Raw genomic sequence first — 23,134 nt, forward strand, 5'->3', positions numbered from 1 at the left:
GACAAGATAAACTCATGGTACTTAACTGCAGGTTTCCAAAAAAAATTACTTTGAAATTTTTAAATTTTCATTATCACTAACAACAAATAAATGCCTACTCAGCCCAAGTGTGTATAGTACAGCTTTATGATAATAAACACTGATCCCCTTATGTTTAAGCAGGATTTTTAAATTATTTAACTCTACTAAAGAATGAAAATAATCATATTATATATTTAAATTTTTATTCTTGTATTTTGAAAGATTTCCAAAGTAATTTTCTTAATACCTGAAGCTTTTTTTTTAGGAAAGCTCTCCCAAATATTTGGAGAAAAGTTTAGTCCCTATACACTATCTCCCATCTACCCAAATAAAAACAATAAAACAAAATATTTTTAATATACATATCCTAAATTTCTCTATCTTTGTTTTCTTTTTAGACACATTGTATGTGTGTACCAGCATATATCTACATATACACATATAAAAACCATATATATATATATATGTATGTATGTATGACTTCCAAACCTTATACATCAAAAAAGGCACATAAAAGTTCTTTGATTAAGAGATAAAGGTCAACCATCAGTCATCCCACTGAGATTTTCCTCATTTGAGACCAGAGTAATTTCATTATAGTTTCTAAGTAGGGTAGTAGGAAAATTGATAATCCAATAGGATTATTAAGCAAACAAACAAATTCAAAACGATTCTTCCATTATTAATCTGTGAGATCTCTCTCCTAACTTTTCAGAATCATAAAAATTAGAGTAGACCATCATGACTGTTCTTTCTCACCAATTTTTCTGTTCTTGGAGATGTAAAAGATGCAAAACAAAACCCAAAACCAACCTATTTATTTTGAATTTGATGCTCTCTCTCATTCCTGATAGCAATTCAAAAGGTCTCTAAATAGAAAATCTTGAGTGATTTCTCAACTACATGATAGTCTTTTTTTTTGTTTTAGGTTTTTTTGCAAGGCAAATGGGGTTAAGTGGCTTGCCCAAGTCCACACAGCTAGGTAATTATTAAGTGTCTGAGGCCGGATTTGAGCTCAGGTACTTCTGACTCCAGGGCCATGCTCTATCCACTGCACCACCTAGCCGCCCCCACAATAGCTTTTAAAAGAGATGCTCTGGCACTTAATTTTAAGAGATTTTTTTTTGAAATTACCAATTTTCAGATATCTTCAAAAGTCAGTAACATGTCTATGGTTTTGTGTCACAAAACATTTCTGCAGATGATCCATTGCAGTCTGGGTGAATTTTCCTCTGACCCAATTCAAACAATAAATCCAATAGCTAATCAACATTACTGTAATGTATTGTAGTAGACAATGTAGAAGGTGTTGATTTCAAGTCAAGGAGAACTGGGTTCAATATATCCTGTCAATGTAACCCATTGATTCATTTAATCTCTCAGTATTGCAGGTAATACTCCAAGACTCAAATTATATAATAGATACCCATCTCCAATAGAAGAAAGAATTTCCTCATTAGGAATTTCATGTATGGGTAAAGTCAGAGATCCAATTTGCTCTATATTGTTCTAAGGTTTGTTAGATGGCTTACCAAATAATAAAAATAAGAAAATTCTCTGAAAAAGAAAAAATTAATCTTTGCAGACAATCAAATTGTACTTATTTTTTTAATTGGCCAAGCTTAGATAATTCAGAAGTATATTCCCTTGCAAAGCAAAGTACCATTCCTTGTGGCAAGTTTTCCAGGCCTTGGAAAAATCACCTTTTAGTTTCAATCATCATTTACGTTACTCAAAAGAGTATAATGAATTCAAATACAAGACTACAATAGTTAAATAGTTATGTGATGTCAATAAAAATTATTATTCCCCACCTCCACTGGCTGATTCCTGATTGTAAACAGGCACAAGGGCTGTAGCATGTTCACAGACACAATAAGCCACACCTCCCTTCAAAGTATGTGGTCGATGCAATTTTCCATCTGCCCCCCTTAATTAATTGAAAGTTAAGAGTTGGTCCACATGGATCACAGTGGGTGAGGGTGAAATTCACCTTGTCCATCAAGAATCAGAACTGTTAAGTTTACCTGTTTTTAAAAGTGAAAACTTTTACTGGTAAAAGTTTTGTAGACTAGTAAAAATTTAGCCTGGATTGCTACTTTACACTAGCAATTGGCCAACACTGATGGAGCATTTCCCAAACAAATCTCCATGTGCTTTCCTTGCAACTCCTCTTGTTCAGATGAGTTTGGCAGGGAAATTTCACTCTTTTACTGGGATCCAATCTTTTCATTAGAATTCAGTGAGAATGAATTCAATTAACTGGCTAACCTGATTTGTTCTAATAAAAATATTCTATATTATTCTAAGGTTTGGTAGGTGTCACAACAGATAGAACTGGGTCCTGGAAATCAGAAAGACTCACATTCCTAAATCTGGCCTCACACACTCAGTAGCTGCATGATGCTAGGCAAGTTATTTAACTTTCTTTGCCTCAGTTTTCTCATCTGTAAAAGGAACTGGAGAATAAATGGCAAATATTGTCAAGAAAACTCCAAATGGGCTCATGAGTACTGAAAATGACTGAAAAATAATTTAACAACAAATATTGTCCTAATAAAAATATTTTACAAAAGCCATACTATGGCATAGTGAAGATAGAGCTCAAGATTTAGACTCAGGTAATCCTAGACTTGGAGTCAAGAAGATTTAGATTCAAATCATGTATCTGGTACTTACTAGGGCAAATCATTGAACTTCTCTGAGTCTTTTGCTCATCTGTTAAATGGGTATAATAATATCTATAGTATTTGCCTCATATGATCAAATAAAAATAGCTGGAATTCCTAAAGTCCTTTGTAAACCATAAGTGCAGTATGTTGTTGCTGCTGCTGTTAGTGTTGTTCAGTCATTTTTCAGTGGTGACCCCATTTGAAGTTTTCTTGGCAAAGGTACTATAGTGATTTGCCATTTCTTTCTGTAGCTCATTTTACAGATGAGCAACTGAGGCAGACAGAGTTACACAGCTAGGAGGTGTCTGATAGAGTAGTAAATAATGTATCCCAAAAGTCTTAAAGCAGTTTTAAGCCATTAAAAACTTAAAAAAGGTACTGACTCATTACAACCTGTATAAGTATCAGCTATCATTACTAGCAAAAGGTTAAACTGAAATATGTGAACAGACCAATTGATTATTGCTGGTGAATTATAAAACTCAGTTTCATTCAGTTGGAAATCATTGTCCTATGGAATATTGGTATGTTGGTTCATCTGATCTAGAATAAATCCAAATCCTCAGGTAGGAACGAGAGAGAGAGAGAGAGAGAGAGAGAGAGAGAGAGAGAGAGAGAGAGAGATTTCATTAGCCTGGATGGGCAATAGTGAGCCCCCACTTTATGAGCCATATGAGTAATATCCTTCCAACATCACATGGGCTTGATTGATTGTAAACCCATTTAGTAATACTAGTTTTGTTTTGTTTTGATTTTAACACTCTGCAGGTGGTACACTTATTCTACATTTATAACCTTTCTTTGTCATATTACTAGCTTTTCAACACAACATGGGTGGTATGCTTGTTGTTTTATGGTAAGCCCCTTTCAAACACATATAAAGCCACACTGACATGTGTGTCTATAATATATACATGCACACACATACATATAAATATATATATGTGTGTGTGTGTGTGTGTGTGTGTGTGTATATGTGTATATGAGAAGCAGTATGGCAGAATGGCTTGAAAGTTGTTATCAAAGTAAGAAAGACCTATACTCATGTCCCACCTGAACAAGTTACCTAACCTCTTGGTGACTCAAACAACTCTCTAAGACTATAAGTTGTAGAAGTTCCAGTCTACATTTATAGAGGAAGTTCTCCCATTGGTACTGTCAAATATAAATAAGTATATACATATATATATATATATGTAGATATAGATAGGTATAGATATGTATAGATATTTATATAGATATATATATGCATGTATGTATGTACATAGATAAACAGGAAGGGAAAGAGACAGAAGGAAAGAGAAGAGAAAAGAAAAGGAAGAAGAAAAAAGAAAAAGAGGAAAAGGGAGAGATAGTTTTAGATTCTTAAATGTTTTTAAGATCCTGAAGCAAATCCATTCATCATTTTTATACCAGAAACTCAAGAATTAACAGATAATTAAAATGATACGGACTATAAAGTAGAACTATTGTTCTGTTTGGAAAAAATGAACCATCATGGTTCAGCAAGGTTAAGTGACTTTCCATAGGTCACTTATAAGAACTAAAATGCAATTTCACATATTCTGATTCCAAATCCTGCTTCTTTTCCTCTACATCACAATGATAGTGAATTTTACTCAATATAATAAAGTCAGAAGTTGTGGAACACTCTTCATAATATGGATGATTGTTTTTGTTTTCTTTGTTTTTCACCATCATACTATCTGCTATAGCAATACTTTGTGTAATTCTTAGGACCAAGGAAATGTCTATCAGTCTAATCAATTCAACATTATCAAGAGTGGGGGGAAAGCAGTCTTTCATTACTCATAGATGGAACTTCTTTGTAGATTAACATGGAGTAAAAATTTTCTTATGCATGTCCAGTACTCAGTATATCCAATGATTCACTTTTTTTGCCCAGCAATTACTTCCTGGACTTGACTCGTGGGCATCACCTTTCTCTTTAGAGTTGTGTTCCTGTGTGTAAAAGTTAAGAATAAAGACTTAGTTGAAGTACAACTTCTTCCCAAATTCCTTCTTTCTTCATTGTCTTAAAGAGAGGTTGGCATCACAGATCTTATCTTGAATCTAGAAGCAGAAAAAAAAATCAGGTCTCTCTTTTCACTCTCTTTTGCCCACTCTGCTTTGTCCTTCTCACAGACTCAAAGCATTGATCTCCACCAACAAAGTAGGAATCCCACACCAATGGTAATTATATAGGTTTGGGAGTTCATTTTCTATCTCCAGCACTACCTCATCCTTCTCCTGGAACAGAAGGATCCGAGGAGAATTCTTTACCTATAAAAAACTCATGGTTACATCCCTTAGTTTAAACTGTCTGTGCATAATTCCATGAGAGCCCAGTTTTTTGTTAGTCTGCTCCATCCCTGCTTCCTGGATAAGAAAGATCATGTTCTATCTGACCTTCAGAGTTTTCACTCCCTGAGTTTCAGTCTTCTTTCATTGACTTATCAACTACATCTTTTTGGAAAAGCCACTGGCTTCTTAAACCTTAACTACTATCTATCCCAGTTGGTTTGCTTAAAGCAAGGAAATTCGTCAGATGCAACTGTATTTTTTTTTAATCTTCTGAAATTAGTTTCTCTACCCCATGGAATTAGTTTGATTTTTTTGTGACCCTTTTCTCTCTAAAGGTCATGTGAATCTAAGACCATTCACTATAGACCATTATGATACCCTTTCATGAGCTTCAAGATTCTACACTTCTTCACACAAGTCTCCCTCAAGTTGTAATTTCTTTCTCTAAGCACACTTGAGCCTCCAGTTTGCTTTCTCCCAAATTTCAGTTTTCACATTTTCCTGATGGAGAAATTTAGAGAAATTTGTTCCACCTATATCCTCAAATGTAGTCAAGAACATACTTATATTCTTACAGAGGTTTTAGAATTATGGAGAGAAACCTTTTTTTTCTGCCAAGGGCCATTTGGATATTTGTAACATCATTCTCCTGCTATAAATTACCCCTTAAAAGCTACTGCATTTAGTGAATTTCTAGTCCTGACTGCAGTTGCCGTGACAGCACCAGACCACAGACCTGAATCAGGGCATTTCCTACCTTGTTTTAGAACCTCGCCTCCGAGGAGTGACCTTCCAGGATTCATAATATTAAGTACTTATATATTTAATAATGATTCTAACACTGTCAACCTTAGGTAAATAAACTACTTCACAGTATTAATCATATATTATTCATTGCTTATGTATTTAATATTATCTAACATTGATGAGATCCAATGCATGATGTGGAATTGAAGTGAAATGAATGTGATGACACTTCTCTTCAGCATCCTCTGGGTTTCCTTACTGCTTTTTTCCCCAATTTATTTGGCCTACTTCTTTTGACTTATGGTATTTAGTACTTTCTCTTAAGAGGCAGTGAGGTGGGGCAGCTAGGTGTCAAAGTGGATAGAACACGGGTCCTGGAATCAGGAGGACCTGAGTTCAAATCCAGTCTCAGACACATAATAATTACCTAGCGTGTGACCTTGGGCAAGTTACTTAACCCCACTACTTTGTTAAAAAAAAAACAAAAGAGGCAGTAAGGTAGTACAGTGGATAGAGTACTAACCTTGGAGTCAGGAAGACCTGAATTCAAATTCAGTCTTAGACACTTACTAGCTGTGTGACCTTGGGCAAGTCACTTCACCTCTGCTTTTTTCCATTCCTTCATCCATCTCCTAAAGTTGGTAGGAAGATCAAATGAGATATTTATAAAAGTGCTTATTTTTTGTCCCCCACTTTCATCAAGACTGTTTTCAAAAGAGGCTTAGATATTACTCTGAGACAAATCTAGTGAGAGTTCAACCAATAAGTTGAAGGAGTCCCACCCCAACACAAACATTGAAAAATCTCAAACACAGAAGAGATCTAGGAGATCCATTATCCCTACCCCTACCTAAAAAGGATCACCTATATATAAACAAGTTGTCAGTCTCTACTTGCAGATCTCCAATAGTAAGAAACTCATGTCCTCAGGAGGCAACACTGTCTGTTTGAAGATAGCACTAATGGTTGAGAAATATCTGGCAGAAAAATTTGCTTTTAGTCAACTTCTATCCATTTCTAATTTTTCCCACTGGAGCCCAAACAGAACAAGTCTAATTGTGTGCTTGTTCACACCTTTCAAATGGTTTCAGTCAGTCAATAAACATTTATTAAATGCCTACTATGTGCCAGCAACTGACTGCCAGACACAAAGTCAGCCCTCTGCATGTGACCGGCTGTCATTCACAAGGATTGATGGTCTCTAAACCATCATCTGCACTTTCAGAGATCACTGGGTCTGAGAGACAATTTAATCATGATACTGGTTTCCTAAATCCAAACATTAAACATAGGTGGGAAAAGAGAAATTTCTCTGTCCTTACAATATTATAGGGTCAAAGAAGACAAAGAGTTTAAATTTTTTACATCCAAATCATTGTTTTATTAAATAAACAAGTCAGACTGACTAATTACTGTCATTGGCTTCATGACCTTGTCTGAATTTCTTTTTTAAATTAATTGAATATATTGGTGAATGAAGGTGATAGTGATAGTTCTAATTCCTAGTTTCTGAGCCCTGATCAAACTTGAGTGGCTTCACATATCTATTAAGATTTAAAATAGGAATAAGTTATCTAGCTCAACTGTACCATATTTTAAATGAGCTTGTCACCTCTCACTTGGATTATGACAATAATCTTCCAATTAAGGTTCCAATATCTTCCCTCCTCAACATCCTCCACATAGCTGTCAAACTGATCCCTAAACCACAGATCTCGCTGTGCTGTTTGTTCTCTGCTCAAAAATCTTCAGTTACTCCCCATTGCCTCTAGATTGCTTTAGCATCTAAAGACCTTCTTGGATCCATCTTTCACCTACCTTTCAAGTCTTATTTTATAGTACTATCCTTTCAGTATCCTTAAATTCCAGTTAAACTGACCTGGTAGCTATTCCCTGGACATAACCTTTCTTCTTTTGCTTGTGACTTTGAATAAATTGCCAGATGCCTAGATATAACCTCTCTTTGCCACCAATTCACAGAATTTAAGGTGTTTTTCAGAGTATGTCAGATTCTATCTCCGTCCCTGGCTGAAATTACTTTGCATTTATTTTTATACACTTTCTATTTACTTGCCTATAAGCACATTATAGTCTCCAACCTTAATAAAATTCAAGTTTCTTGAAGGCAAGAATTGTCTTTGTATCCCCTCTGCTTTGTACGTGATAGGCACTGAAATATATATAAATTGAAATTGATACAAAGCGGGGGGGGGGGGGTGGAGAGGGAAGGGAAATCATTTGTCCCCAATCATATAGGTATTATAGTACAACCTAATTTCTCTGGCTCCAAATCCCGAGGTCCTTCTGCTAAAATAGAATGATTCTTTTTCCTTAAAAGGATCACCTCCTGAGGGAAAAAAATCTCAAAAGAAATTGTTAGGCATTTGCTAGTCAATCTCTTGTCTAATTCCTATAACAACATCTGTAGCTACATATATCACTTTGCCATAGACAAATGAGCACAAACCACAGAGGAGATTTCAAAGACTAATGGTTTTTAGGGAAGAGCCAAGAATCAGGAAATTCTCGTTTCCTGGGGTCAAACACAAGGCAAAAGCCATTTTCGCCGGGTGACCTTGAAATAGTCACTCGACCTTGAGGTGCCTTAGAAAACACAGATCTAAAACCGAATTATATTGTTCTTTAGGGAATAGAGGAGGAAGGGAACAAACCTGAAATCAACCCAGTGTTCTCCAGGGCACAGTGCCCTCAAATAAATCTACCTTTAGCCCTAACTCTCCCTCCACAGAAGAAAAGGTGCCCATCTGATGGCTCTGAAGTATAAACAAAGGACTTCCCCTATTTGTGATTATTTCATAACTCTTATTTTACTTACCAATAAGGAGTCATTTGGTCTATGAGATCATTTGTTTTCCAGTGAACACAGTTACAACACTTGCCAATCATGATAGCCAGCTCTGGCCAGAAAAACTATGTTTGGAAAGAAAAGCATTAAGTCCCCTTATTGTGTTCACCCAGGTCAGTTAGAGCATTAGAATCCCATACGTTTGTCTTTATAAAAAAAAATTATTTTTTTGAAGCACACAGAAAGCTAACAAGTTCCAAATGTTGTCTTTTCTTAAATGTATGTTTGTTTCAAATCATATGTTTTCAATCTCTCCCAAACAGCCCAAGTAATAATTATTCCAATCCCACATATTACACAAAAGCCAAGAGATAACATGCAGAAGTTATGAACAAGTTATTGGTGATATATGGACTCAGTACGTTGATACAAGACATAAACAGAGTCACACTCAAAAAATAAAGAGGAAGATGTTAAGCAACTTGATCAGATTCCCAAGGCACAGACTCAAGGTGGTGATCGATTTAGTTTTCATCAGAGCAATTCTGATTTGGAAAGAAAAAAATATTCCCACCCATCAGTTACTCAGCCTATGATATCAACCAGGCCATTTGGGCAGGCTAAATTTCTCTGTTCCTTGGCTTTCCCAGGGTTGTTTTGCTGCTCCCATTCCAGTTTCAAAGTGCAAAAGAGATCTTGATGAAAAAAATTTTTTTACAGAATCAGAGACTTGAAATTAGAAAGGATCATAGAAGTTTTGAGTCTTACCTACACCTTAACAGGAACTCCCTCTTATAATATCCTTGCCCAGTGGTCCTTCAGTTTTTACCAGAAACCCAAGAAGATGACATCAAGTCCAGGAGAAGCTTATACATCATGTAGTCCAACACTTTAACTGGAATCTTGAAATACTTGATGCCAAACTCCCTTTTTAATGCCCTTCTTCCTCCTTCAAGTTGTCCCCTCTCTTTATGAGTGTCCCAAAATATGGGGTACCCCAAACCATTGCAATGTAACTCAGTTCTCTACCTTTCTCCACCCAACAGAGCCTGCACTTAGATTTTCTGATGCTCCAAAAGTAGCCCCTCTGATTCCTGAGTCACTCTGCTTAATAGGAAGATCACTTCCATGCCCTTTTACTATGACATGGAAGTGAAATCTGCCTCTCTAAAACTTTTCAAATGACTCAAAACAGAGTACTGGCAATGAAGTCAGAAAGACCTCAGCTCAAATATAACTTCAGATACTCACTAGCTGGTTGACTTTGAGCAAGTTACTTAATTGCCCTTTGCTTGAGTTTCAATTGTTAAAAAGGGGGGGGGGGGGCTAATAATAGTACTTACCTCTCAAGGTTATTATGAGGATCAAATAATAATTGAAAAGCATCTGGCACATTGCCTGTCACATAGTAGGTGCTATATAAATGTTATTAGAGATTATTATTGTTGTTGTTGTAAAGTTCTAGCACACTGCCTGTCACACAGTGAATGCAATATAAATATTTATTATTATTATTATTATTATTGTAAAGAATTTGGGACTCTGCCTGCCTGTCACATAGTAGGTGCTATATAAATGTTCATTATAGTTATTTTTATTATAAAGTATCTAGCACACTATCACATAGTAGATGCTATATAAATATTCATCATTATTATTATCATTATTAGTATTATTAAATATCTAGCACACTGCCTGTCACATAGTGTTTATTATATAAATGTTAGTAGATATTATTATTATTATTATTATTATAAAGTGGCTCAGCACATATTATTATTATTGCTGTAAAGTATATAATATACACTATATGCTATATGCTATATAAATTGTTTGTCATCATCATCATTATTATTAAAAAGTGTCTATCACATTACCTGTCACATAATAGATGCTATATAAATGTTCAATATTATTACTGTCTAGCACATAGTAGGTCCTGTATATGGCCATCACACTGCTTATTATTATTATTATTATTGTAAAGAGTCTAGCACACACTGCCTGTTAGTAGGTGCTATATAAATGTTTGTCATTATTGATATCATTATTATAAAGTATCTAACACACTGGCCTATCACATAACAGGTGACTATATAAATGTTTGCTATCATCATCATCATCATTATTAAAAAATGTCATTTATGTTTGACATCAATGATTATTCAGCCTTTGTTTTGAAGAGAACCAGTGACATCACAGGGTAATGTCTTGACTCACAAGTGAATTGGATTTAAGTAAAGCAGAGTTACATAAAGTCATATTTGCTCTCTCATCTAAAATTATATAAATCCAGTGTCAAGACAAAAATTAAGAGGACTGACAATGGACCAGGATGCAGTGGGTGACCTTGGTATCTTTTAATGTCTGACCAAGCTCTAAGCACTTCACAGTGCCTGCTTCAACTGCCTTCATGACTCATCTACCCATTCTTCCAGAGGAAATCTCCACATAGTTCGGGAAGACCTCGTTAATAAATCTGAGGTCTATTGGTTACTCTCAACCAGTGTGCTGAGCTAGTTTGGGTTTTTTGTTTTGTTTTTCCTACCTGGGTATGACCACTAGTATGTGCATACTAGAGACAGTTGGGGAGAAGGTCACCAATCATGAATGGGCAGCCCTGAAAAGGGCTTAGAAAGCTAGTCCTTCCTGAACACAGATTCAGAAAAAAATCTTATTACCTAGTCTAAAACTCTTAGAAAGTTCTTAAAATAACTGATATTATGTTTAGACATTCCCAGATTCCCATTTCTATATCTGACCTCTCTTCCCCTTCAGGTTCCCCCTCTTTTCACAAGGTATCCAACAACCTTTGTTTTCTACTGCTGCTCTCCATCAAAGCCTGGTTTCAGAAAAGTTTCAGCTTGTTGGCCATAGGAACCCAAGTCAATATAATATGTCTCTCAAGAATTAAAAAGGCTCATCCTTCATTAATGGAATTTTAAGTTTCACTGAACCTGATAGAGTGCAAAGGTGCATTTCTAGCCTTCTAAAATCATAACTCAGAGAGAAAATCTCTCAGAGTATCTTCTATCTTGGCTAACAGTCATTCATTGATGCTTTCCAAGATACCTTTGCTTAAAAAAAAAGGTATGATTAAGGTTAAGAAAGATATGAAGGCAGAGATATGTCTCTTTAACCTAATCCCCCCCAAAATGAATCTGGGAGAAGAAGATCAGCAAGGTTTCTGGTCAAAATAGAAGCTTTGGTGCCCAACTGGCCGACAGTAGAGCCACTCCTACTACTCACATTCATTATTGTTTGTCCTTCATTCTCTAAAAGGGCCATGACATGATGCTATGGCAAATAAGTGAGTGAATTGACTTTAAGTGAATGAGGGTTGTACAAAGTCACTAGCATTACTTTCAAAGAAGATAAAATCCTGTTCTGCAACTGATAGTCTTAGAGAGTTGCCTAGGGCTCCAAAAGGTGTTAATGACTTCCCCAAAGTCAGCATAAATAAGTCAAAGTTAAAATTTGAACCTATATTTTTCTTGTTCTGAGAGCATTACTCTATATTCACAGCATCAGGTTCAATCTTTCCAAAGGTTTATTCTTGGAATGGCTTTTTTTCCAGACAGCATCTCACAAAGCCCAAAGTACAGAAAAGTTGCTATCTGTGTTAGGGAACAGAATACCTATACTGATGAAATAATAGCTCCTTGAAGTATGGAATTCACAGATAGCTTTTTTAAAATCTTAAATATCTTTCCTCTTTGGACAAGGATATATATATATACCCTTGTTTGATTAGGGGAGCTAGGCCTGCAATCACCATAAGCACTGTTGTATCCATAATACATGAAGCACATCCTTTTTTTATTAAACCTTTGGTACTTAGATTCATTTTTTCTTTTACAACATATTCCTCCAATATAATTAATTCAAAAGAGGAATTCTTCCTAAAGTCTCATCTTCTGCATCATCCCCAAACCTTAATTACATACTTTTCAAATAAAAAGGCCCTGGGCTACAAACTGGAAAATCATCACAATGCTTAAGAAATGTGCTTCTTCTGCATATTTGAAAATCCCAGATGAGAATGTAATATTACCTGTGGAGTATCCTTCTTCTTTCAGCTATAGTTCATTTCAAATACTTTCTTATGAAACATTGACATAATCCTAAAACATCTTTTGCATCTATTATACAAATTATTCCTGTATCTGAGAGAATGCCTGTGTTTAAAATTGCTGGCTTGAGTAAAGACTCTGATCACAAGTCAAAACAGTTCAGCAAATGTCTATTAGTTAACAATTATGTAAAAAATACTTGTGTCAAGGAATCACCTTAAAATATGAGAAACTCTTTCCACAAAAAATAAATATTTTTGTAAATGATAGGCATGGAACAAGAATGACTGAACACTTCCCTTACTGGAACTCCACCAAGATGAGTCCTCTGAATAATCCTAGAGCTTCCTCCTAGAAGCTCAGTTTAAGATCTATCTTCTCCATTCAAATCATCTTGACTTGTTTTGTCACTGGACTCCAGTGACTGGAGGAGAGAGTGAGAATGATAATTTTGTGTAATTCTGTTTCACTTAAATCCAATTCATAAGCAAGTCAAGACAATACCTCATGATGTCATTGGTACAGTTTGAGAGCAACAATCTCCTATAGCCTTTGCTGATTCTACCCAACTACTAGAGTCTTTTCTTCAAAATTGTCTTTTATTTATTTTGTCTAAACCTTTTCAAACACATATTGATTGGAATATATAAGATCTTTGAGGACAAAGACTGTTAAATTGGTATCTTTGTACTGGCAGCAATTAAGATATTGCATGACCTAGAGAAGGAGCTTAATAAATGTTTGATTAATTGTTGCTAATGCATTTATTCAATTATAAGCCTCTGTTTTTATCCAGACTTGGAACTATGCTGGGTAGTGGAGATAGAAGCATAAGCATAAAGCAGTCCTGCCCTTGAGGAGTTTCCATTCTATTTAAGCAAGCATCAGGTAGGTAAATACAAAATATTTGTGGGGAAGAGAGATACCCTATTAAAAAATCTCAGGTGGTTCTGGTTCCTCTCTCAAAGGAGCTGAAGTATTCTAGGTTGGAGAAGAATCAGAGGGAGATGGGGGTGGGGCGGAGTGATGGCTGTGCTCACAAATGTGAAAGGATATAATGTGGGGAAAAGATTAAATCTGTTCTTCTTGACTGCAAAAGGATTCAATTTGCAAAGAGTCAGATATATTTTTGATGAAAAAAAACTTTCTAATAATATTTGGATAAGATGAAATATATTGCCTTAGGAGAGAGTGAGCTTCCCCTCATTGAGGGGAATGATCACCTATTTGGGGTATCAGTTGAACTGTGTGACTGCTGAGATCCTTTCTAACTCTCTAAAGATGTGAATTTTGTTCAGAAAGACCAGTGAATTTAAAGTAAGAAGATTAGTGTTTAGGTCCCTTCCTTGTTTATTATTTTTTTTTACGGGGCAATGAGGTCACACAGCTAGGTAATTATTAGGTGTCTGAGGCTGGATTTGAATTCACATCCTCCTGATTCCAGGGTCAGTGCTTTATCCACTGTACCACCTAGCTTCCCCCATCCTTCCTTGTTTCTTAATGAGCTGGGTCATCTTCAGCAAATTACTTATTCTAAGTTTTCATTTCCTATCTGTAAAAAGAGAATGCATGGCCAAATATTTAATTTGTAGTGAGGGTCAGTTGAGATTGTTGCGTGTCCACTGTTAGAGATAAAATATAATTTTACAGAAAAAGCACTGGATCAGAGAACCTGCATTCAAATCCTGGCTCTGCTATTTCCTACTTCTATCATCTTGAACATATCACTTGCCATTTATAAGCCTAATTTTCTTAGGTATAAAAATAATAGGTTTAAATCAAATGACATCTGAAGTCCCTTCAAACTTTAACCATAAAATCTTATGATAAAAGAAAATGTAATATAATTATGTTAAAAGAAAATAATGATCTCATAATGATAATCAATTTTACCACTTGACTATAAACAGAGATTAAATTTTGATTTGCCCTTTGAAATTCATTCAGTCAGGTCTAAATTTCTTCCTGGCTGCTACTTGCAAATTTCCAAATGAGCTTCTTAGGGACAAATTCCAAACCCATCTATTAACTGTATTCTGTGAATGAAACCCATTACTATCATAATGGAAAGAAAAATAAATATTTCATCAAAAAACCTTTATCCAGACTGTTAGAAATCATGGGACTGTGTGTGTGTGTGTGTGTGTGTGTGTGTGTGTGTGTGTGTGTGTGTTTGGCTTTATCTTAGATGGAACTTATATCACAGCACATGTGACAAAACTTTGTGGGAGAGGCAGATGGACAGTAATACCCCTGGATGGAAAACCTGAATTCCTTTATGAGAAAAAAAGAAAGTACTCATGTTTCTACTAGCTATAATAACTGCAGAGTGATGCCACTCATCAAATTTCTAAGGCACAGCTCTATCCATAATTAATTAAATCTTCTCCATGGGAAAGCAGGGAAATAACCACAAAATTGATATCTATGAGATCATTTTTCCCCAAACTGACCCATGGAGGATTAAAAAAAAACACTAAAAATTTAAAACAGTCAAAAATTTAAACTAATAAGCCAACTTTGTAACTTGTCATCTGTTTTACTAATGTGAGGGAATATGAATCCATCTATAGTTTCTTCAGGCAATTTAATTGATAATTGAATTCAACAAAGATTTATTGTGGGTGGGAAACTGCAATGTTAGGCAAAGAACAAAAATTACACAGTCAATGTCTTCAAAAAATTTGAAATCTTGTCAGCAAACATTTCCTAAGAACCTTTAAATGAAGAATGTTAAATGATCTTTTTTTCCATTTCACAGGAAGAAGAAGACACAGTCCTCATCCTTACTTAATATAAGATTTTTTGTTGTGATTTTTTTTGTCTTGATCAGTGATTTCATCAGTGGCTGAGGAATTTTAAGAGAAGAAATTCTCTCTTCCCACACAGGTCCTTAACTATTGAGAAACTCACATATTATATATCATAGAAAGGACTTGTAAACAAGGCTTCCCAGCTTTCAAAATGAAGCTCTGTTATGCTGCCTCTCTTTGATTTAAATAAACTCAAAAAATCAGAAAAATTAAGGGAAATTCTTTCTGAATAATTGAAAAGCATTACCATGATCCCCCATGTATAAGACACTCCCATGTATAAGAGGTACCTTAATTTGGGGGCCCAAAATTTGAAAAAATGTATTACATAAAGTTATTGAACTCAAGTTTTATTCATTGTAAAATTCACCCAATTCCTTATCACTGTCAAAATTCCTATCCATTAACTTGTCTTTATCTGTGTTTGATGATGAATCACTATCTTAGGAAAGGCTCTGGCTGCTCTCATACTCAGGTCGGTGGTTAACCACCTGTACTCCCTGGGCAAGTCTGGTGCATGGGAACATGCTTAGTTCATTCCATTTCATGAACCTGAAGCACTCACTGAATCTTCCTTTGAACTCAGTAACTTTTTCATCAGCAATTTTTCTGGCCTAATGCTGAACCAACCTTGTGGACACAGGAATTCCAGTGGCCCTTTGCTCTTCAATCCATATCTTCAATTCCCTCTCTAAATCAGGTCATTTTGGCTGACTTGCCTTTCCTAGCCTTCTTCTTCTTCTTCTTCTTCTTCATCTTCTTCTTCTTCTTCATCTTCTTCTTCTTCATCATCTTCTTCTTCTTCATCTTCTTCTTCTTCTCCTTCTTCTTCTTCTTCTTCTTCTTCTTCTTCTTCTTCTTCTTCTTCTTCTTCTTCTTCCATGGCATTTTCAGTAGTGTTTCTCCTTCCCATGACCAGTCTCATATTGTTTTCTCAGTTGGAAGAGGACCAAACACATTCAGCAGCATTATTTCCAGTCACTTTTGCAAACTGGATCACTTTGAACTTGAATTCAGCACTATACAAAAATCATTTCTTGTTGAGTTCCTTTTCTGGACTTCTTCAATCTTCCCCAGGCAAACATTGGAGGGAAGGGAGACAAGGAAGACAAGTTCTCCCTTTGTGCACGAAGGTATCCAAGGTCTCCATTTATTGAACCAAATACAAGTGCTTAAAAATCCTCTCCAGTCCCTAACCCACTCCCACTCCATGGCACTTGGTAAAACAAGACTCTGGTGCTCAAGGACACCAGGTAATGAAGGTTCGCAGCACTCCCACACACAACAGTACCTAACATAACCCCTTTCTTGTCTTTTTTTTTGAAAGAAAGTTATTACATAATGAATGCCACATAAGTTGTAAACAAAAGTTCAAAATAGTATAAACAAATGTCAATTAAACAATAGTAAAAACCAATATTCCCAAATTCCTTGAAACAATTTTATGCCCAACTTACAGACAAAAATTATAAAGTCTTTCTTTCACCAACAAAAAACCTTTCAAAGCAATCAAATTCAAAACCCAAACTAAAAGGAGTAACTTTTAACTTTACCTGTTTCAGATCTGAATTACACACACACACACAGGAGTTTAGACACTAACACAAACACAGAAACAACTCCCTTGTGTCACATTTACCAAGCTGAGACTGATAACCTGGTCAGTACCAGATCTCAGAATATAGAAACATTCCTCCACCTCTCCAGGTCAGTAGAGAGATGTAAAATGCCCTCTAGATGTTCAAATACACACATACACACACAACCAATCAAGACCGGTCAACAGAAATATAACCCATTGGCACAGACTTCATTTGAAAGACAAAATCCAAATTTCCCAATCCCAGAAAAAAAACTTCTTCTCCTTTTTTCTTAACTAATTAACCATGAATCTTCCCAGTCAATAACCTATTGAAAAACATAGTCATTGCCCAACCCCCCTCTCCTCACCAAGTCAGGAAGAAGGCATGGGGGTCCCTTGAATTCTAAAATAAGTTTTTTGAGACATGAGTTTGAGTTTCAAAGTTCTAAAAAGAAAGATTTCCCTTCTCCCTCCCCCTTCCTTCTGCAGAGGGTGGGAACAGCAGAAATGAGAGAAAGCATTTGAAATTACTTAAGATGTTGACAATACAAATTGAAATTGTTGCACCCCTTGATCAGCAGTCAACACCATTACAAGAGAGTGAAATTCATAGTTGGCGTCAAGGTCTGTGTCAGAGTCTGCATCAAGGTCCAAGTCAGTGATGAAAGGTCTCTGCAGCCAGTTGAAGGTCCAGGGGCCCGACCCATGCCCAAAGCACACAGCATGGTCAGTCAGGCAGCCGGGGCAAAAAAGAACAGCAAGCAGGTTCTCCACATCCCGTTCATGGGGCTGGTGCTTGGGGGCAGACTGCTGCTTGAAGGAAGAATCTGGGTCCTGGGGTACTGCCTCAGAGACTCTACTTCAGGCTGACTCCTCAAAGTTGAATACCATTTGCCTTTTCACTTTCACTTTATACCTCCTTGATTAAAATCAGACCCCTAGTAACAAATCAACCTGTTACTTTCTCCAGAGTCTTCTGCTCAGCCAGGTTCTCTTGCTTGTATCTGCTGTGTCCTTATTCTGGACTTCACCCAGATAACTCCACCTTCATGTTCCTGTATGGATGCCATATGTTGAGTCCCTTTCTGGACCCCTTATCCTTTCCCCAGGTGAGCTTTGGAGGGGTGGGAGACAAGGAAGACAAGTTCTCTCTTTGTGCACCAAGGTCTCCAAGGTCTCCATTTATTGAACCAAATACAAGTGCTTAAATATCCTCTCCAGTCCCTAATCCACTCCCACTCCCATGGCACTTAGTAAAACAAAGCTCTGGCACTCAAAGATACCAGGTGATGAAGGTTCACAGCACTCCCAGACACAACAGTTCCTAAAAGTTTCTGAGCCATTTCTGGGCAGAACTTGGCAAAAGGTAACCTAATATACTGGAAACAAATGCAAAACAATGAGTTCAAAGACTACAACTATGAAAAAGCAGGAAATGCAAGTAAAGAAATCTACAATCACTGTATAAGACTTCCAGTTTTAGACCCCAAATTTTTCAAAAAAGATTGCATCTTATAGATGGAGAAATATGGTAATTATTATTTACACTAAATATTTAGGGGGGGTAGTTAGGTGGCATAGTATTTAGAGCACCAACCTTGGAGTCAGGAAGACCTGAGTTCAAATATGGCCTCATATACTCAATAATTATCTAGCTGTGTGGTGTGACGTTGGGCAAGTCACTTAATCCCATTGCCTTGCAAAAAGAATCAAAAACAAAAAATGCAATAAAGATTCAAAGAAGAAACACAAATTTCATTATTTAAGAATATTTTCTAACTGAATTGGGGTAAGTGTTGTTTTGTGGGGTAAGTAAATGAATGAATATATTATGTGCTAAGCACTGGGTTAAGTGCTCAGGAACACCAATAGAAAAGAACTAGTCCTCACTCTCAAGGACCTCACATTCTAATAGAGGGAAATAATTTATATAGTTCAAAGTTCAGCCAAGAGCACAAAATACAGTAAGGTCCAATGACCTCCTGGAGAGGAACAGTAAAACATAATAATGTTTTATCCTTCATTTTTGAAGAAGACCACAACATTGGGGAGGTGATGCCATGAAAGCACAGGACTTGGATTTGAGTGAGGGGATGCTGTACTAAGTCATCAACCTCACTTTCTCCTCCAGAGTCATCTGGGTTCAATGGACAAATATGAAGGTCATGCAGGTAGTATTAGTTAAGTGTCTGAGACTAGATTCAAACTCCTGTCCTCCTGAGTACAAGGCCAGTGCTCTACACACTATACCACCTTCCTGCCATAAGACCCAGTGTTCTTAGGAATAAGCAGCAGATTGATGTTAAGGCACAGGGTCAGAAAAGAGCAGATAGCAATACCCAGGATTCTGGAGTATGCAATAGCAGGGCCATTTCTAATGCTTATATAAGAATGGCTTATCAGTGAAAAAATAGAGAAATTATCAATGAAACAGATTAGGCAAAGAAGAATCAAAAATCATAGAACTCAAAATAGATGACAATAACTTGATAAAGTAAAAAACAAATTATCTAGAAAAATAAAAACTGTTGGAGAAATTGGAAAGCAATATGGCAGAAATTAGGCTTAGGCTAGCATCTTCTATATGCTACAGTACCTTCTAAATAAACATATGAGCTTAATATTAAATTTTATAGTACTAAAAAATAAAGTAGAAATGTATTCTCACAGCTTTAAGTAGGAAATATATTCTTAATATAGGGACAATCACAAAAGATAAAATTTTGATTACATAAAATTAGAAAGCTTCTCCATAAACAAAATTAAGGCACTAAAGACAAGAAAAGAAGGGGTTCAAATGAGAAAAATAAATCATTGAGTCAAATTTCTCTGAAATTGCCATTCTCTAATAGATAAGTAGTCAAAGGATTTCAGGTCTCAAGAGAATTACAAATATTCACAATGACAGACAGAAATTCTCCAAATCACTAACAATAAAATAAATGAATCAAAGCATCCTGAGGTTTTACCTCACACTCTGAAAAGTAACAAAAATGACAAAGAAATAACAATAATTAATGTTGGAAGCACTATTTTGTATATGTCTTGTGTAGGACTATATTCTTAGAGAACAAAATGCAAGAAGAGTGTTCCTGCTGTGGTATGGGCTGAAATCATGCCATATTTCCCTTCTCAGTCCTTTAGGGGACTTTGTCCTATTCAAGGGATCCATATCCCCCATATTAGGGATTGTGGAAAACTGAAAATTTAAGAGGTTAATGGTACCAAAGAGAATATGGAAGTAGCAAGTAAAGAAGAATGACAATGAGGGTAACTGTACAGAGGGACTCCATCAAACTCTAGTACCAGAGTTATGTGGGAATTGTGAAAAAGGAGTGTCGGGATGGATTCTATCTTTTCCATTTCTTTTTTCCCTTAGTACATGTATATCAGTTTTCTAAATCTTATATATTTCTTTTAAAAGTTTATCTTTGGGGCAGCTAGGTGGCATAGTGGATAAAGCACCAGTCCTGGAGTCAGGAGTACCTGGGTTCAAATCCAGTCTCAGACAATAATTACCTAGCTGTGTGGCCTGGGGCAAGCCACTTAACCCCATTTGCCCTACAAAAACCTAAAAAACAAAATAAAATAAAATAAGTATTATAATAGATAACCATTGCATTGCTCAAATGTAGCAGAGATGTTCCTTAGGGAAGATGTAAAGGAGAATTCAAGAGTGGAAAAAAATTTCCCAGCTGGGTCCCAGAGAAGAAAGTAAGTCACTTTATTTGCATAATTCCCAATGATAAGTACTCTAAACATTATTGGGAGAATTGTATGACAGTACAACCATTTTGGAAAGCAATTTTGAATTATGCAAATAAAATGACTAAAATGCCTATATCCTTTGTTTCAAAGACTCCATTATTGGGTTTATACTCCAAAAAACAAAAAAAAAAAAACTCCATATACACCAAAAGATTTATAGCAGCACTTTTTTGTGATAGCAAAGAATTGGAATGCCCAAATGCCCAGCATTTGAGGAATGAACATAATGGAATATTATTGTGCTCTTAGAAATGATGATGTGTGTAATGAATACAGAGAAGCATTAAAGATCCATAGGAAATGATACAGAGTAAAGTAAGCAGTCAAGAAAACAATGTTCTCAGTAACTACAACAATGAAAAAAACAGTGACACCAAAGCTTAAAAGTAAATGGTGGTGCAGTGAATAGAGCACCAGCCCTGGAGTCAGGAGGACCTGAGTTCAAGTCCAGTCTCAGACACTTAATAATTGCTTAGCTGTGTGACCTTGAGCAAGTCACTTAACCCTACTGCCTTGTTAAAAAAAAAGTAAATGTACAAAATTAAAGATCAAGCATGACTCAAATGAAGAGGTGGAGAATACACTCTCATCCTACCCCTTTGTGGAGGTGGAAGATCCACAGGTATTATATATTATAGGTCTTAAGACTTTTTCCAGTGCACCAATCAGTTGCACTGACTTTCTTTTTCCTTTCTAAAAAATACTATTTGTTATTTGAGATGGCTATCTGGAAGGGGGTAGAGGAGGGATTCTTGGGATAACTATCATGATGAAAGAAACAGAAAGCATCAATAAAAACTTATTTTGAAAGAATAATGGCTTGTAAAAAGTAGTTTCAAAGCATTAGCATAGTACTCGTCTCTGTTTTCATTGTTCTTAATTTTTGATATGCAAGTGGATACTTTTTAAAGTATTTTGAAATCTATTCTCATAGTGAAGAAATACTCTCCTTATGATCTTCTTTACAGGGAGTCTGACATAATAGATAGCCAGCCTGCGGGGACAGATAACCAACTTTAGAAAAAAGACCTGGATTAAATGCCTGGTTTTGTAATGCACTGGCCATGTCACTTAACTATTCACTCACTGTCTTAGAAAAAGTTTCTAAGACTAAGTAGCATATCAATTTTAGATCTGCATTTATAGAGAAAGATTACTCTTTGGGACTCCCCTACATTGAATGGAATTAGAGTCAAATCAAAAAACAAAACAAAAAAGGGGCGGCTAGGTGGCACAGTGAATAGAGCACTGGCCTTGGAGTCAGGAGTACCTGGGTTCAAATCTGACCTCAGACACTTGATAATTACCTTGCTGTGTGGCCTTGGGCAAGCCACTTAACCCCATTTGCCTTGCAAAAACCTAAAAAAAATAAAAAGAATAATTCTGGAGTAGAAAAAACAGATTTGCCATTGTAGCATTTTGCCAGAAGTATGAGTTCTGATCATGAGCTCCATTTTCTACTTCCCATTCAATAAACTCCTTCTCACCTCCAGGCCCAAAGAAAATCCTCTATTAGGTGTTAAAGTCTTTCATAATCTGGTCACTTTCTACCTTTCCATTCTGATTTATTTTACTCACCCTCATATACTCTTATGCAATGACTTTGGTCTTTTTGCTCTTCCTTACACATGAAACTCCCTCTCAACTTCAAGAATTTTCACTGGAAACTATCCATGCTTAGAATGCTCTTCTTTCTCAATTCTACCTCCTGGTTTCCTTGACATTCTTCAAGGCCCATGTAAAATCCCACCTTCTACAGGAAACCTTCCATGATTCATTTTTATTCTAGTGCCTTCTCACTCTTGATTATTTCCAATTTTTCCTGTATATAATTGGTTTGTACAGAGTTATTGTTAGTTTACTATCTCTCCCATTAGACTGTAAGTATTTAGTCTTTTTGTTTTTATTTCTTAACTTTCTCTGTAACTCCAATGCTTAGTACAATTCCCAGTGGGAATATAGTATGTGCTTGGAATCAGATGGAAAGGGTTAGAGTCACTACTCTGCTACTTTCTATCTATGGAGCTTTGGATTAGCCATACAACATTCTTTGTCTCAGTTTCCTCATCTGCAAAATGAAGATTTTGGACTGATTGCTAAAGTTCATTCCAATTCAAGCCCTATGCTCCTAAATTCCAAGTAAGTGATACCTAACTGAATTACTTTCTACTTCACAAAATAATCACTATACAGCGTCTTGCAGTGAGCAAGGAAACAGTCATATCAAATACACATATACATGCATACACAGTTATACATCCACACATCTACAATCCACACATGTACACACATGCACAATAGGCATATACCTGTGTATAACCATATACACATGAAAGCACATGCACATG

At 36.0% G+C, this 23,134-nt stretch overlaps 1 long non-coding RNA gene across 1 annotated transcript in view; it reads right to left on the bottom strand.

Moving 5' to 3' along the window:
* Positions 1–327: 327 nt before the first annotated feature.
* The window catches only part of LOC141489773 (uncharacterized), an 88,889-nt gene continuing 66,082 nt past the window's right edge, over positions 328–23,134 (bottom strand). The window contains exons 2-3 of the long non-coding RNA XR_012468983.1: positions 6,315–6,376; positions 328–4,766 (exon numbers count right to left, since the gene is read on the bottom strand). This is a non-coding gene — a long non-coding RNA (uncharacterized LOC141489773). The remainder of the gene's footprint in view (positions 4,767–6,314; positions 6,377–23,134) is intronic.

Source organism: Macrotis lagotis, chromosome 5 (genome assembly GCF_037893015.1).
Source record: "Macrotis lagotis isolate mMagLag1 chromosome 5, bilby.v1.9.chrom.fasta, whole genome shotgun sequence".
Taxonomy (NCBI): domain Eukaryota; kingdom Metazoa; phylum Chordata; class Mammalia; order Peramelemorphia; family Peramelidae; genus Macrotis; species Macrotis lagotis.